At 48.1% G+C, this 14442-nt stretch overlaps 5 non-coding genes across 5 annotated transcripts; all 5 read left to right on the forward strand.

Annotated features, from left to right (window-relative positions):
• Window positions 1-5639: 5639 nt before the first annotated feature.
• On the forward strand, window positions 5640-5711 carry trnag-ucc (transfer RNA glycine (anticodon UCC)). The gene has a single exon. It is a non-coding gene; the product is annotated as a tRNA-Gly (tRNA).
• A 3540-nt stretch (window positions 5712-9251) lies between these two features.
• Window positions 9252-9323, forward strand: trnag-ucc (transfer RNA glycine (anticodon UCC)). Its single transcript has one exon. It is a non-coding gene; the product is annotated as a tRNA-Gly (tRNA).
• Window positions 9324-11644: 2321 nt separating this feature from the next.
• On the forward strand, window positions 11645-11716 carry trnag-ucc (transfer RNA glycine (anticodon UCC)). The gene has a single exon. It is a non-coding gene; the product is annotated as a tRNA-Gly (tRNA).
• Window positions 11717-12840: 1124 nt separating this feature from the next.
• trnag-ucc (transfer RNA glycine (anticodon UCC)) lies at window positions 12841-12912 on the forward strand. The gene has a single exon. It is a non-coding gene; the product is annotated as a tRNA-Gly (tRNA).
• Window positions 12913-13437: 525 nt separating this feature from the next.
• trnag-ucc (transfer RNA glycine (anticodon UCC)) lies at window positions 13438-13509 on the forward strand. The gene has a single exon. It is a non-coding gene; the product is annotated as a tRNA-Gly (tRNA).
• The last annotated feature ends 933 nt before the right edge of the window (window positions 13510-14442 follow it).

Consider the following 14442-nt stretch of genomic DNA (forward strand, 5'->3'; position numbering starts at 1 on the left):
TGAAGTGTCTGTATAAATTGTGGAATGTCACTGAATTAGAGAGCTTGTTTTTCAATGAAGAGATTGGTAGGTAGAGTCCATAGGTTAATGCATTTTTTTCAGTTGCGAGTCCAAACAGACAGAGTTTCAGTTCCTCTGCACACAGTCGCTGAAAATGTGTTGGGAGCATTGACCGCCTAAGGTGGCGTTCAGCAAACAAGCAAAATGCCTGCGTTGGTGGTATAGTGGTGAGCATAGCTGCCTTCCAAGCAGTTGACCCGGGTTCGATTCCCGACCAACGCAATTCTTTTGCTCAAAACTGTCGCCCGGGGCCCCTGGCCAGCTCTTTGTGTCACTTGTAAATGGAGCAATAACTTTTGAATGGGTCTTTGGGCAGCAGTAAAGTACTAGACCTCCCCGTCGGGGAATCGAACCCCGGTCTTCCGCGTGACAGGCGGAGATACTGTCCACTATACTAACGAGGAGTTGCAGAAGGCTGGCGTCGCACCCGATCAGCGCAACTGCTGCTCGCCGCAAACATCCTTCCCAATTGCAGGTACGGCCTCATGAGTCATATCGCTTCAAAGAAGCCAACAGAACATCTATTATATAAATAAATATGAAGTGTCTGTATAAATTGTGGAATGTCACTGAATTAGAGAGCTTGTTTTTCAATGAAGAGATTGGTAGGTAGAGTCCATAGGTTAATGCATTTTTTTCAGTTGCGAGTCCAAACAGACAGAGTTTCAGTTCCTCTGCACACAGTCGCTGAAAATGTGTTGGGAGCATTGACCGCCTAAGGTGGCGTTCAGCAAACAAGCAAAATGCCTGCGTTGGTGGTATAGTGGTGAGCATAGCTGCCTTCCAAGCAGTTGACCCGGGTTCGATTCCCGACCAACGCAATTCTTTTGCTCAAAACTGTCGCCCGGGGCCCCTGGCCAGCTCTTTGTGTCACTTGTAAATGGAGCAATAACTTTTGAATGGGTCTTTGGGCAGCAGTAAAGGACTAGACCTCCCCGTCGGGGAATCGAACCCCGGTCTTCCGCATGACAGGCGGAGATACTGTCCACTATACTAACGAGGAGTTGCAGAAGGCTGGCGTCGCACCCGATCAGCGCAACTGCTGCTCGCCGCAAACATCCTTCCCAATTGCAGGTACGGCCTTATGAGTCATATCGCTTCAAAGAAGCCAACAGAACATCTATTATATAAATAAATATGAAGTGTCTGTATAAATTGTGGAATGTCACTGAATTAGAGAGCTTCTTTTTCAATGAAGAGATTGGTAGGTAGAGTCCATAGGTTAATGCATTTTTTTCAGTTGCGAGTCCAAACAGACAGAGTTTCAGTTCCTCTGCACACAGTCGCTGAAAATGTTTTGGGAGCATTGACCGCCTAAGGTGGCGTTCAGCAAACAAGCAAAATGCCTGCGATGGTGGTATAGTGGTGACCATAGCTGCCTTCCAAGCAGTTGACCCGGGTTCGATTCCTGGCCAACGCAATTCTTTTGCTCAAAACTGTCGCCCGGGGCCCCTGGCCAGCTCTTTGTGTCACTTGTAAATGGAGCAATAACTTTTGAACGGGTCTTTGGGCAGCAGTAAAGAATTAGACCTCCCCGTCGGGGAATCGAACCCCGGTCTTCCGCGTGACAGGCGGAGATACTGTCCACTATACTAACGAGGAGTTGCGGAAGGCTGGCGTCGCACCCGATCAGCGCAACTGCTGCTCGCCGCAAACAGGCTTCCCATTTGCAGGTACGGCCTCATGAGTCATATCGCTTCACAGAAGCAAAGAGAAGCCAACAGAACATGTAATATATAATTAAATATAAAGTGTCTGTATAAATTGAGGAATGTCACTGAATTAGAGAGCTTGTTTTTCAATGAAGAGATTTGTAGGTCAGGTCCATAGGTTAATGCATTTTTTTCAGTTGCTGGTCCAAACAGACAGAGTTTCAGTTCCTCTGCACACAGTCACTGATAATGTGTTGGGAGCATTGACCGCGTAAGGTGGCGTTCAGCAAACAAGCAAAATGCCTGCGATGGTGGTATAGTGGTGACCATAGCTGCCTTCCAAGCAGTTGACCCGGGTTCGATTCCTGGCCAACGCAATTCTTTTGCTCAAAACTGTCGCCCGGGGCCCCTGGCCAGCTCTTTGTGTCACTTGTAAATGGAGCAATAACTTTTGAACGGGTCTTTGGGCAGCAGTAAAGAATTAGACCTCCCCGTCGGGGAATCGAACCCCGGTCTTCCGCGTGACAGGCGGAGATACTGTCCACTATACTAACGAGGAGTTGCGGAAGGCTGGCGTCGCACCCGATCAGCGCAACTGCTGCTCGCCGCAAACAGGCTTCCCATTTGCAGGTACGGCCTCATGAGTCATATCGCTTCACAGAAGCAAAGAGAAGCCAACAGAACATGTAATATATAATTAAATATAAAGTGTCTGTATAAATTGAGGAATGTCACTGAATTAGAGAGCTTGTTTTTCAATGAAGAGATTTGTAGGTAGAGTCCATAGGTTAATGCATTTTTTTCAGTTGCGAGTCCAAACAGACAGAGTTTCAGTTCCTCTGCACACAGTCACTGATAATGTGTTGGGAGCATTGACCGCGTAAGGTGGCGTTGGGCAAACAAGCAAAATGCCTGCGTTGGTGGTATAGTGGTGAGCATAGCTGCCTTCCAAGAAGTTGACCCGTGTTCGATTCCCGACCAACGCAATTCTTTTGCTCAAAACTGTCGCCCGGGGCCCCTGGCCAGCTCTTTGTGTCACTTGTAAATGGAGCAATAACTTTTGAATGGGTCTTTGGGCAGCAGTAAAGGACTAGACCTCCCCGTCGGGGAATCGAACCCCGGTCTTCCGCGTGACAGGCGGAGATACTGTCCACTATACTAACGAGGAGTTGCAGAAGGCTGGCGTCGCACCCGATCAGCGCAACTGCTGCTCGCCGCAAACAGGCTTCCCATTTGCAGGTACGGCCTCATGAGTCATATCGCTTCAAAGAAGCCAACAGAACATCTATTATATAAATAAATATGAAGTGTCTGTATAAATTGTGGAATGTCACTGAATTAGAGAGCTTGTTTTTCAATGAAGAGATTGGTAGGTAGAGTCCATAGGTTAATGCATTTTTTTCAGTTGCGAGTCCAAACAGACAGAGTTTCAGTTCCTCTGCACACAGTCACTGATAATGTGTTGGGAGCATTGGCCGCGTAAGGTGGCGTTCAGCAAACAAGCAAAATGCCTGCGTTGGTGGTATAGTGGTGAGCATAGCTGCCTTCCAAGAAGTTGACCCGGGTTCGATTCCAACCAACGCAATTCTTTTGCTCAAAACTGTCGCCCGGGGCCCCTGGCCAGCTCTTTGTGTCACTTGTAAATGGAGCAATAACTTTTGAATGGGTCTTTGGGCAGCAGTAAAGGACTAGACCTCCCCGTCGGGGAATCGAACCCCGGTCTTCCGCGTGACAGGCGGAGATACTGTCCACTATACTAACGAGGAGTTGCGGAAGGAGGCGTCGCACCCGATCAGCGCAACTGCTGCTCGTCGCAAACAGGCTTCCCATTTGCAGGTACGGCCTCATGAGTCATATCGCTTCAAAGAAGCCAACAGAACATCTATTATATAAATAAATATGAAGTGTCTGTATAAATTGTGGAATGTCACTGAATTAGAGAGCTTGTTTTTCAATGAAGAGATTGGTAGGTAGAGTCCATAGGTTAATGCATTTTTTTCAGTTGCGAGTCCAAACAGACAGAGTTTCAGTTCCTCTGCACACAGTCGCTGAAAATGTGTTGGGAGCATTGACCGCCTAAGGTGGCGTTCAGCAAACAAGCAAAATGCCTGCGTTGGTGGTATAGTGGTGAGCATAGCTGCCTTCCAAGCAGTTGACCCGGGTTCGATTCCCGACCAACGCAATTCTTTTGCTCAAAACTGTCGCCCGGGGCCCCTGGCCAGCTCTTTGTGTCACTTGTAAATGGAGCAATAACTTTTGAATGGGTCTTTGGGCAGCAGTAAAGGACTAGACCTCCCCGTCGGGGAATCGAACCCCGGTCTTCCGCATGACAGGCGGAGATACTGTCCACTATACTAACGAGGAGTTGCAGAAGGCTGGCGTCGCACCCGATCAGCGCAACTGCTGCTCGCCGCAAACATCCTTCCCAATTGCAGGTACGGCCTCATGAGTCATATCGCTTCAAAGAAGCCAACAGAACATCTATTATATAAATAAATATGAAGTGTCTGTATAAATTGTGGAATGTCACTGAATTAGAGAGCTTCTTTTTCAATGAAGAGATTGGTAGGTAGAGTCCATAGGTTAATGCATTTTTTTCAGTTGCGAGTCCAAACAGACAGAGTTTCAGTTCCTCTGCACACAGTCGCTGAAAATGTTTTGGGAGCATTGACCGCCTAAGGTGGCGTTCAGCAAACAAGCAAAATGCCTGCGATGGTGGTATAGTGGTGACCATAGCTGCCTTCCAAGCAGTTGACCCGGGTTCGATTCCTGGCCAACGCAATTCTTTTGCTCAAAACTGTCGCCCGGGGCCCCTGGCCAGCTCTTTGTGTCACTTGTAAATGGAGCAATAACTTTTGAACGGGTCTTTGGGCAGCAGTAAAGAATTAGACCTCCCCGTCGGGGAATCGAACCCCGGTCTTCCGCGTGACAGGCGGAGATACTGTCCACTATACTAACGAGGAGTTGCGGAAGGCTGGCGTCGCACCCGATCAGCGCAACTGCTGCTCGCCGCAAACAGGCTTCCCATTTGCAGGTACGGCCTCATGAGTCATATCGCTTCACAGAAGCAAAGAGAAGCCAACAGAACATGTAATATATAATTAAATATAAAGTGTCTGTATAAATTGAGGAATGTCACTGAATTAGAGAGCTTGTTTTTCAATGAAGAGATTTGTAGGTCAGGTCCATAGGTTAATGCATTTTTTTCAGTTGCTGGTCCAAACAGACAGAGTTTCAGTTCCTCTGCACACAGTCACTGATAATGTGTTGGGAGCATTGACCGCGTAAGGTGGCGTTCAGCAAACAAGCAAAATGCCTGCGATGGTGGTATAGTGGTGACCATAGCTGCCTTCCAAGCAGTTGACCCGGGTTCGATTCCTGGCCAACGCAATTCTTTTGCTCAAAACTGTCGCCCGGGGCCCCTGGCCAGCTCTTTGTGTCACTTGTAAATGGAGCAATAACTTTTGAACGGGTCTTTGGGCAGCAGTAAAGAATTAGACCTCCCCGTCGGGGAATCGAACCCCGGTCTTCCGCGTGACAGGCGGAGATACTGTCCACTATACTAACGAGGAGTTGCGGAAGGCTGGCGTCGCACCCGATCAGCGCAACTGCTGCTCGCCGCAAACAGGCTTCCCATTTGCAGGTACGGCCTCATGAGTCATATCGCTTCACAGAAGCAAAGAGAAGCCAACAGAACATGTAATATATAATTAAATATAAAGTGTCTGTATAAATTGAGGAATGTCACTGAATTAGAGAGCTTGTTTTTCAATGAAGAGATTTGTAGGTCAGGTCCATAGGTTAATGCATTTTTTTCAGTTGCTGGTCCAAACAGACAGAGTTTCAGTTCCTCTGCACACAGTCACTGATAATGTGTTGGGAGCATTGACCGCGTAAGGTGGCGTTCAGCAAACAAGCAAAATGCCTGCGTTGGTGGTATAGTGGTGAGCATAGCTGCCTTCCAAGCAGTTGACCCGGGTTCGATTCCCGGCCAACGCAATTCTTTTGCTCAAAACTGTCGCCCGGGGCCCCTGGCCAGCTCTTTGTGTCACTTGTAAATGGAGCAATAACTTTTGAATGGGTCTTTGGGCAGCAGTAAAGGACTAGACCTCCCCGTCGGGGAATCGAACCCCGGTCTTCCGCGTGACAGGCGGAGATACTGTCCACTATACTAACGAGGAGTTGCGGAAGGAGGCGTCGCACCCGATCAGCGCAACTGCTGCTCGTCGCAAACAGGCTTCCCATTTGCAGGTACGGCCTCATGAGTCATATCGCTTCAAAGAAGCCAACAGAACATCTATTATATAAATAAATATGAAGTGTCTGTATAAATTGTGGAATGTCACTGAATTAGAGAGCTTGTTTTTCAATGAAGAGATTGGTAGGTAGAGTCCATAGGTTAATGCATTTTTTTCAGTTGCGAGTCCAAACAGACAGAGTTTCAGTTCCTCTGCACACAGTCGCTGAAAATGTGTTGGGAGCATTGACCGCCTAAGGTGGCGTTCAGCAAACAAGCAAAATGCCTGCGTTGGTGGTATAGTGGTGAGCATAGCTGCCTTCCAAGCAGTTGACCCGGGTTCGATTCCCGACCAACGCAATTCTTTTGCTCAAAACTGTCGCCCGGGGCCCCTGGCCAGCTCTTTGTGTCACTTGTAAATGGAGCAATAACTTTTGAATGGGTCTTTGGGCAGCAGTAAAGTACTAGACCTCCCCGTCGGGGAATCGAACCCTGGTCTTCCGCGTGACAGGCGGAGATACTGTCCACTATACTAACGAGGAGTTGCAGAAGGCTGGCGTCGCACCCGATCAGCGCAACTGCTGCTCGCCGCAAACATCCTTCCCAATTGCAGGTACGGCCTCATGAGTCATATCGCTTCAAAGAAGCAAAGAGAAGCCAACAGAACATGTAATATATAATTAAATATAAAGTGTCTGTATAAATTGAGGAATGTCACTGAATTAGAGAGCTTGTTTTTCAATGAAGAGATTGGTAGGTAGAGTCCATAGGTTAATGCATTTTTTTCAGTTGCGAGTCCAAACAGACAGAGTTTCAGTTCCTCTGCACACAGTCACTGATAATGTGTTGGGAGCATTGACCGCGTAAGGTGGCGTTGGGCAAACAAGCAAAATGCCTGCGTTGGTGGTATAGTGGTGAGCATAGCTGCCTTCCAAGAAGTTGACCCGGGTTCGATTCCCGACCAACGTAATTCTTTTGCTCAAAACTGTCGCCCGGGGCCCCTGGCCAGCTCTTTGTGTCACTTGTAAATGGAGCAATAACTTTTGAATGGGTCTTTGGGCAGCAGTAAAGGACTAGACCTCCCCGTCGGGGAATCGAACCCCGGTCTTCCGCGTGACAGGCGGAGATACTGTCCACTATACTAACGAGGAGTTGCAGAAGGCTGGCGTCGCACCCGATCAGCGCAACTGCTGCTCGCCGCAAACAGGCTTCCCATTTGCAGGTACGGCCTCATGAGTCATATCGCTTCAAAGAAGCCAACAGAACATCTATTATATAAATAAATATGAAGTGTCTGTATAAATTGTGGAATGTCACTGAATTAGAGAGCTTGTTTTTCAATGAAGAGATTGGTAGGTAGAGTCCATAGGTTAATGCATTTTTTTCAGTTGCGAGTCCAAACAGACAGAGTTTCAGTTCCTCTGCACACAGTCACTGATAATGTGTTGGGAGCATTGGCCGCGTAAGGTGGCGTTCAGCAAACAAGCAAAATGCCTGCGTTGGTGGTATAGTGGTGAGCATAGCTGCCTTCCAAGCAGTTGACCCGGGTTCGATTCCAACCAACGCAATTCTTTTGCTCAAAACTGTCGCCCGGGGCCCCTGGCCAGCTCTTTGTGTCACTTGTAAATGGAGCAATAACTTTTGAATGGGTCTTTGGGCAGCAGTAAAGGACTAGACCTCCCCGTCGGGGAATCGAACCCCGGTCTTCCGCGTGACAGGCGGAGATACTGTCCACTATACTAACGAGGAGTTGCGGAAGGAGGCGTCGCACCCGATCAGCGCAACTGCTGCTCGTCGCAAACAGGCTTCCCATTTGCAGGTACGGCCTCATGAGTCATATCGCTTCAAAGAAGCCAACAGAACATCTATTATATAAATAAATATGAAGTGTCTGTATAAATTGTGGAATGTCACTGAATTAGAGAGCTTGTTTTTCAATGAAGAGATTGGTAGGTAGAGTCCATAGGTTAATGCATTTTTTTCAGTTGCGAGTCCAAACAGACAGAGTTTCAGTTCCTCTGCACACAGTCGCTGAAAATGTGTTGGGAGCATTGACCGCCTAAGGTGGCGTTCAGCAAACAAGCAAAATGCCTGCGTTGGTGGTATAGTGGTGAGCATAGCTGCCTTCCAAGCAGTTGACCCGGGTTCGATTCCCGACCAACGCAATTCTTTTGCTCAAAACTGTCGCCCGGGGCCCCTGGCCAGCTCTTTGTGTCACTTGTAAATGGAGCAATAACTTTTGAATGGGTCTTTGGGCAGCAGTAAAGGACTAGACCTCCCCGTCGGGGAATCGAACCCCGGTCTTCCGCGTGACAGGCGGAGATACTGTCCACTATACTAACGAGGAGTTGCAGAAGGCTGGCGTCGCACCCGATCAGCGCAACTGCAGCTCGCCGCAAACATCCTTCCCAATTGCAGGTACGGCCTCATGAGTCATATCGCTTCAAAGAAGCCAACAGAACATCTATTATATAAATAAATATGAAGTGTCTGTATAAATTGTGGAATGTCACTGAATTAGAGAGCTTCTTTTTCAATGAAGAGATTGGTAGGTAGAGTCCATAGGTTAATGCATTTTTTTCAGTTGCGAGTCCAAACAGACAGAGTTTCAGTTCCTCTGCACACAGTCGCTGAAAATGTTTTGGGAGCATTGACCGCCTAAGGTGGCGTTCAGCAAACAAGCAAAATGCCTGTGATGGTGGTATAGTGGTGACCATAGCTGCCTTCCAAGCAGTTGACCCGGGTTCGATTCCTGGCCAACGCAATTCTTTTGCTCAAAACTGTCGCCCGGGGCCCCTGGCCAGCTCTTTGTGTCACTTGTAAATGGAGCAATAACTTTTGAACGGGTCTTTGGGCAGCAGTAAAGAATTTGACCTCCCCGTCGGGGAATCGAACCCCGGTCTTCCGCGTGACAGGCGGAGATACTGTCCACTATACTAACGAGGAGTTGCGGAAGGCTGGCGTCGCACCCGATCAGCGCAACTGCTGCTCGCCGCAAACAGGCTTCCCATTTGCAGGTACGGCCTCATGAGTCATATCGCTTCACATGAAGCAAAGAGAAGCCAACAGAACATGTAATATATAATTAAATATAAAGTGTCTGTATAAATTGAGGAATGTCACTGAATTAGAGAGCTTGTTTTTCAATGAAGAGATTTGTAGGTCAGGTCCATAGGTTAATGCATTTTTTTCAGTTGCTGGTCCAAACAGACAGAGTTTCAGTTCCTCTGCACACAGTTACTGATAATGTGTTGGGAGCATTGACCGCGTAAGGTGGCGTTCAGCAAACAAGCAAAATGCCTGCGTTGGTGGTATAGTGGTGAGCATAGCTGCCTTCCAAGCAGTTGACCCGGGTTCGATTCCCGGCCAACGCAATTCTTTTGCTCAAAACTGTCGCCCGGGGCCCCTGGCCAGCTCTTTGTGTCACTTGTAAATGGAGCAATAACTTTTGAATGGGTCTTTGGGCAGCAGTAAAGGACTAGACCTCCCCGTCGGGGAATCGAACCCCGGTCTTCCGCGTGACAGGCGGAGATACTGTCCACTATACTAACGAGGAGTTGCGGAAGGAGGCATCGCACCCGATCAGCGCAACTGCTGCTCGTCGCAAACAGGCTTCCCATTTGCAGGTACGGCCTCATGAGTCATATCGCTTCAAAGAAGCCAACAGAACATCTATTATATAAATAAATATGAAGTGTCTGTATAAATTGTGGAATGTCACTGAATTAGAGAGCTTGTTTTTCAATGAAGAGATTGGTAGGTAGAGTCCATAGGTTAATGCATTTTTTTCAGTTGCGAGTCCAAACAGACAGAGTTTCAGTTCCTCTGCACACAGTCGCTGAAAATGTGTTGGGAGCATTGACCGCCTAAGGTGGCGTTCAGCAAACAAGCAAAATGCCTGCGTTGGTGGTATAGTGGTGAGCATAGCTGCCTTCCAAGCAGTTGACCCGGGTTCGATTCCCGACCAACGCAATTCTTTTGCTCAAAACTGTCGCCCGGGGCCCCTGGCCAGCTCTTTGTGTCACTTGTAAATGGAGCAATAACTTTTGAATGGGTCTTTGGGCAGCAGTAAAGGACTAGACCTCCCCGTCGGGGAATCGAACCCCGGTCTTCCGCGTGACAGGCGGAGATACTGTCCACTATACTAACGAGGAGTTGCAGAAGGTTGGCGTCGCACCCGATCAGCGCAACTGCTGCTCGCCGCAAACATCCTTCCCATTTGCAGGTACGGCCTCATGAGTCATATCGCTTCAAAGAAGCCAACAGAACATCTATTATATAAATAAATATAAAGTGTCTGTATAAATTGAGGAATGTCACTGAATTAGGGAGCTTGTTTTTCAATGAAGAGATTGGTAGGTCAGGTCCATAGGTTAATGCATTTTTTTCAGTTGCTGGTCCAAACAAACAGAGTTTCAGTTCCTCTGCACACAGTCACTGATAATGTGTTGGGAGCATTGACCGCGTAAGGTGGCGTTCAGCAAACAAGCAAAATGCCTGCGTTGGTGGTATAGTGGTGAGCATAGCTGCCTTCCAAGCGGTTGACCCGGGTTCGATTCCCGGCCAACGCAATTCTTTTGCTCAAAAATGTCTCCCGGGACCATGGCCAGCTCTTTGTGTCACTTGTAGCTGGAGCAATAACTTTTGAATGGGTCTTTGGGCAGCAGTAAAGAATTAGACCTCCCCGTCGGGGAATCGAACCCCGGTCTTCCACGTGACAGGCGGAGATACTGTCCACTATACTAACGAGGAGTTGCGGAAGGAGGCGTCGCACCCGATCAGCGCAACTGCTGCTCGTCGCAAACAGGCTTCCCATTTGCAGGTACGGCCTCATGAGTCATATCGCTTCAAAGAAGCCAACAGAACATCTATTATATAAATAAATATGAAGTGTCTGTATAAATTGTGGAATGTCACTGAATTAGAGAGCTTGTTTTTCAATGAAGAGATTGGTAGGTAGAGTCCATAGGTTAATGCATTTTTTTCAGTTGCGAGTCCAAACAGACAGAGTTTCAGTTCCTCTGCACACAGTCGCTGATAATGTGTTGGGAGCATTGACCGCCTAAGGTGGCGTTCAGCAAACAAGCAAAATGCCTGCGTTGGTGTTATAGTGGTGAGCATAGCTGCCTTCCAAGCAGTTGACCCGGGTTTGATTCCCGGCCAACACAATTCTTTTGCTCAAAACTGTCGCCCGGGGCCCCTGGCCAGCTCTTTGTGTCACTTGTAAATGGAGCAATAACTTTTGAATGGGTCTTTGGGCAGCAGTAAAGGACTAGACCTCCCCGTCGGGGAATCGAACCCCGGTCTTCCGCGTGACAGGCGGAGATACTGTCCACTATACTAACGAGGAGTTGCAGAAGGCTGGCGTCGCACCCGATCAGCGCAACTGCTGCTCGCCGCAAACATCCTTCCCATTTGCAGGTACGGCCTCATGAGTCATATCGCTTCAAAGAAGCCAACAGAACATCTATTATATAAATAAATATAAAGTGTCTGTATAAATTGAGGAATGTCACTGAATTAGGGAGCTTGTTTTTCAATGAAGAGATTGGTAGGTCAGGTCCATAGGTTAATGCATTTTTTTCAGTTGCTGGTCCAAACAGACAGAGTTTCAGTTCCTCTGCACACAGTCACTGATAATGTGTTGGGAGCATTGACCGCGTAAGGTGGCGTTCAGCAAACAAGCAAAATGCCTGCGTTGGTGGTATAGTGGTGAGCATAGCTGCCTTCCAAGCAGTTGACCCGGGTTCGATTCCCGGCCAACGCAATTCTTTTGCTCAAAAATGTCTCCCGGGACCCTGGCCAGCTCTTTGTGTCACTTGTAGCTGGAGCAATAACTTTTGAATGGGTCTTTGGGCAGCAGTAAAGAATTAGACCTCCCCGTCGGGGAATCGAACCCCGGTCTTCCACGTGACAGGCGGAGATACTGTCCACTATACTAACGAGGAGTTGCGGAAGGAGGCGTTGCACCCGATCAGCGCAACTGCTGCTCGTCGCAAACAGGCTTCCCATTTGCAGGTACGGCCTCATGAGTCATATCGCTTCAAAGAAGCCAACAGAACATCTATTATATAAATAAATATGAAGTGTCTGTATAAATTGTGGAATGTCACTGAATTAGAGAGCTTGTTTTTCAATGAAGAGATTGGTAGGTAGAGTCCATAGGTTAATGCATTTTTTTCAGTTGCGAGTCCAAACAGACAGAGTTTCAGTTCCTCTGCACACAGTCGCTGATAATGTGTTGGGAGCATTGACCGCCTAAGGTGGCGTTCAGCAAACAAGCAAAATGCCTGCGTTGGTGGTATAGTGGTGAGCATAGCTGCCTTCCAAGCAGTTGACCCGGGTTTGATTCCCGGCCAACACAATTCTTTTGCTCAAAACTGTCGCCCGGGGTCCCTGGCCAGCTCTTTGTGTCACTTGTAAATGGAGCAATAACTTTTGAATGGGTCTTTGGGCAGCAGTAAAGGACTAGACCTCCCCGTCGGGGAATCGAACCCCGGTCTTCCGCGTGACAGGCGGAGATACTGTCCACTATACTAACGAGGAGTTGCAGAAGGCTGGCGTCGCACCCGATCAGCGCAACTGCTGCTCGCCGCAAACATCCTTCCCATTTGCAGGTACGACCTCATGAGTCATATCGCTTCAAAGAAGCCAACAGAACATCTATTATATAAATAAATATGAAGTGTCTGTATAAATTGTGGAATGTCACTGAATTAGAGAGCTTGTTTTTCAATGAAGAGATTGGTAGGTAGAGTCCATAGGTTAATGCATTTTTTTCAGTTGCGAGTCCAAACAGACAGAGTTTCAGTTCCTCTGGACACAGTCGCTGAAAATGTGTTGGGAGCATTGACCGCCTAAGGTGGCGTTCAGCAAACAAGCAAAATGCCTGCGTTGGTGGTATAGTGGTGAGCATAGCTGCCTTCCAAGCAGTTGACCCGGGTTCGATTCCCGGCCAACGCAATTCTTTTGCTCAAAAATGTCTCCCGGGACCCTGGCCAGCTCTTTGTGTCACTTGTAGCTGGAGCAATAACTTTTGAATGGGTCTTTGGGCAGCAGTAAAGAATTAGACCTCCCCGTCGGGGAATCGAACCCCGGTCTTCCACGTGACAGGCGGAGATACTGTCCACTATACTAACGAGGAGTTGCGGAAGGAGGCGTCGCACCCGATCAGCGCAACTGCTGCTCGTCGCAAACAGGCTTCCCATTTGCAGGTACGGCCTCATGAGTCATATCGCTTCAAAGAAGCCAACAGAACATCTATTATATAAATAAATATGAAGTGTCTGTATAAATTGTGGAATGTCACTGAATTAGAGAGCTTGTTTTTCAATGAAGAGATTGGTAGGTAGAGTCCATAGGTTAATGCATTTTTTTCAGTTGCGAGTCCAAACAGACAGAGTTTCAGTTCCTCTGGACACAGTCGCTGAAAATGTGTTGGGAGCATTGACCGCCTAAGGTGGCGTTCAGCAAACAAGCAAAATGCCTGCGTTGGTGGTATAGTGGTGAGCATAGCTGCCTTCCAAGCAGTTGACCCGGGTTCGATTCCCGGCCAACGCAATTCTTTTGCTCAAAAATGTCTCCCGGGGCCCTGGCCAACTCTTTGTGTAACTTGTAGCTGGAGCAATAACTTTTGAATGGGTCTTTGGGCAGCAGTAAAGAATTAGACCTCCCCGTCGGGGAATCGAACCCCGGTCTTACGCGTGACAGGCGGAGATACTGTCCACTATACTAACGAGGAGTTGCGGAAGGCTGGCGTCGCACCCGATCAGCGCAACTGCTGCTCGCCGCAAACAGGCTTCCCATTTGCAGGTACGGCCTCATGAGTCATATCGCTTCACAGAAGCAAAGAGAAGCCAACAGAACATGTAATATATAATTAAATATAAAGTGTCTGTATAAATTGAGGAATGTCACTGAATTAGAGAGCTTGTTTTTCAATGAAGAGATTGGTAGGTAGAGTCCATAGGTTAATGCATTTTTTTCAGTTGCGAGTCCAAACAGACAGAGTTTCAGTTCCTCTGCACACAGTCACTGATAATGTGTTGGGAGCATTGACCGCGTAAGGTGGCGTTGGGCAAACAAGCAAAATGCCTGCGTTGGTGGTATAGTGGTGAGCATAGCTGCCTTCCAAGAAGTTGACCCGGGTTCGATTCCCGACCAAAGCAAATCTTTTGCTCAAAACTGTCGCCCGGGGCCCCTGGCCAGCTCTTTGTGTCACTTGTAAATGGAGCAATTACTTTTGAATGGGTCTTTGGGCAGCAGTAAAGGACTAGACCTCCCCGTCGGGGAATCGAACCCCGGTCTTCCGCGTGACAGGCGGAGATACTGTCCACTATACTAACGAGGAGTTGCAGAAGGCTGGCGTCGCACCCGATCAGCGCAACTGCTGCTCGCCGCAAACATCCTTCCCATTTGCAGGTACGGCCTCATGAGTCATATCGCTTCAAAGAAGCCAACAGAACATGTAATATATAATTAAATATAAAGTGT

Source organism: Pseudorasbora parva, chromosome 2 (assembly GCF_024679245.1).
Source record: "Pseudorasbora parva isolate DD20220531a chromosome 2, ASM2467924v1, whole genome shotgun sequence".
Lineage (NCBI taxonomy): Eukaryota > Metazoa > Chordata > Actinopteri > Cypriniformes > Gobionidae > Pseudorasbora > Pseudorasbora parva.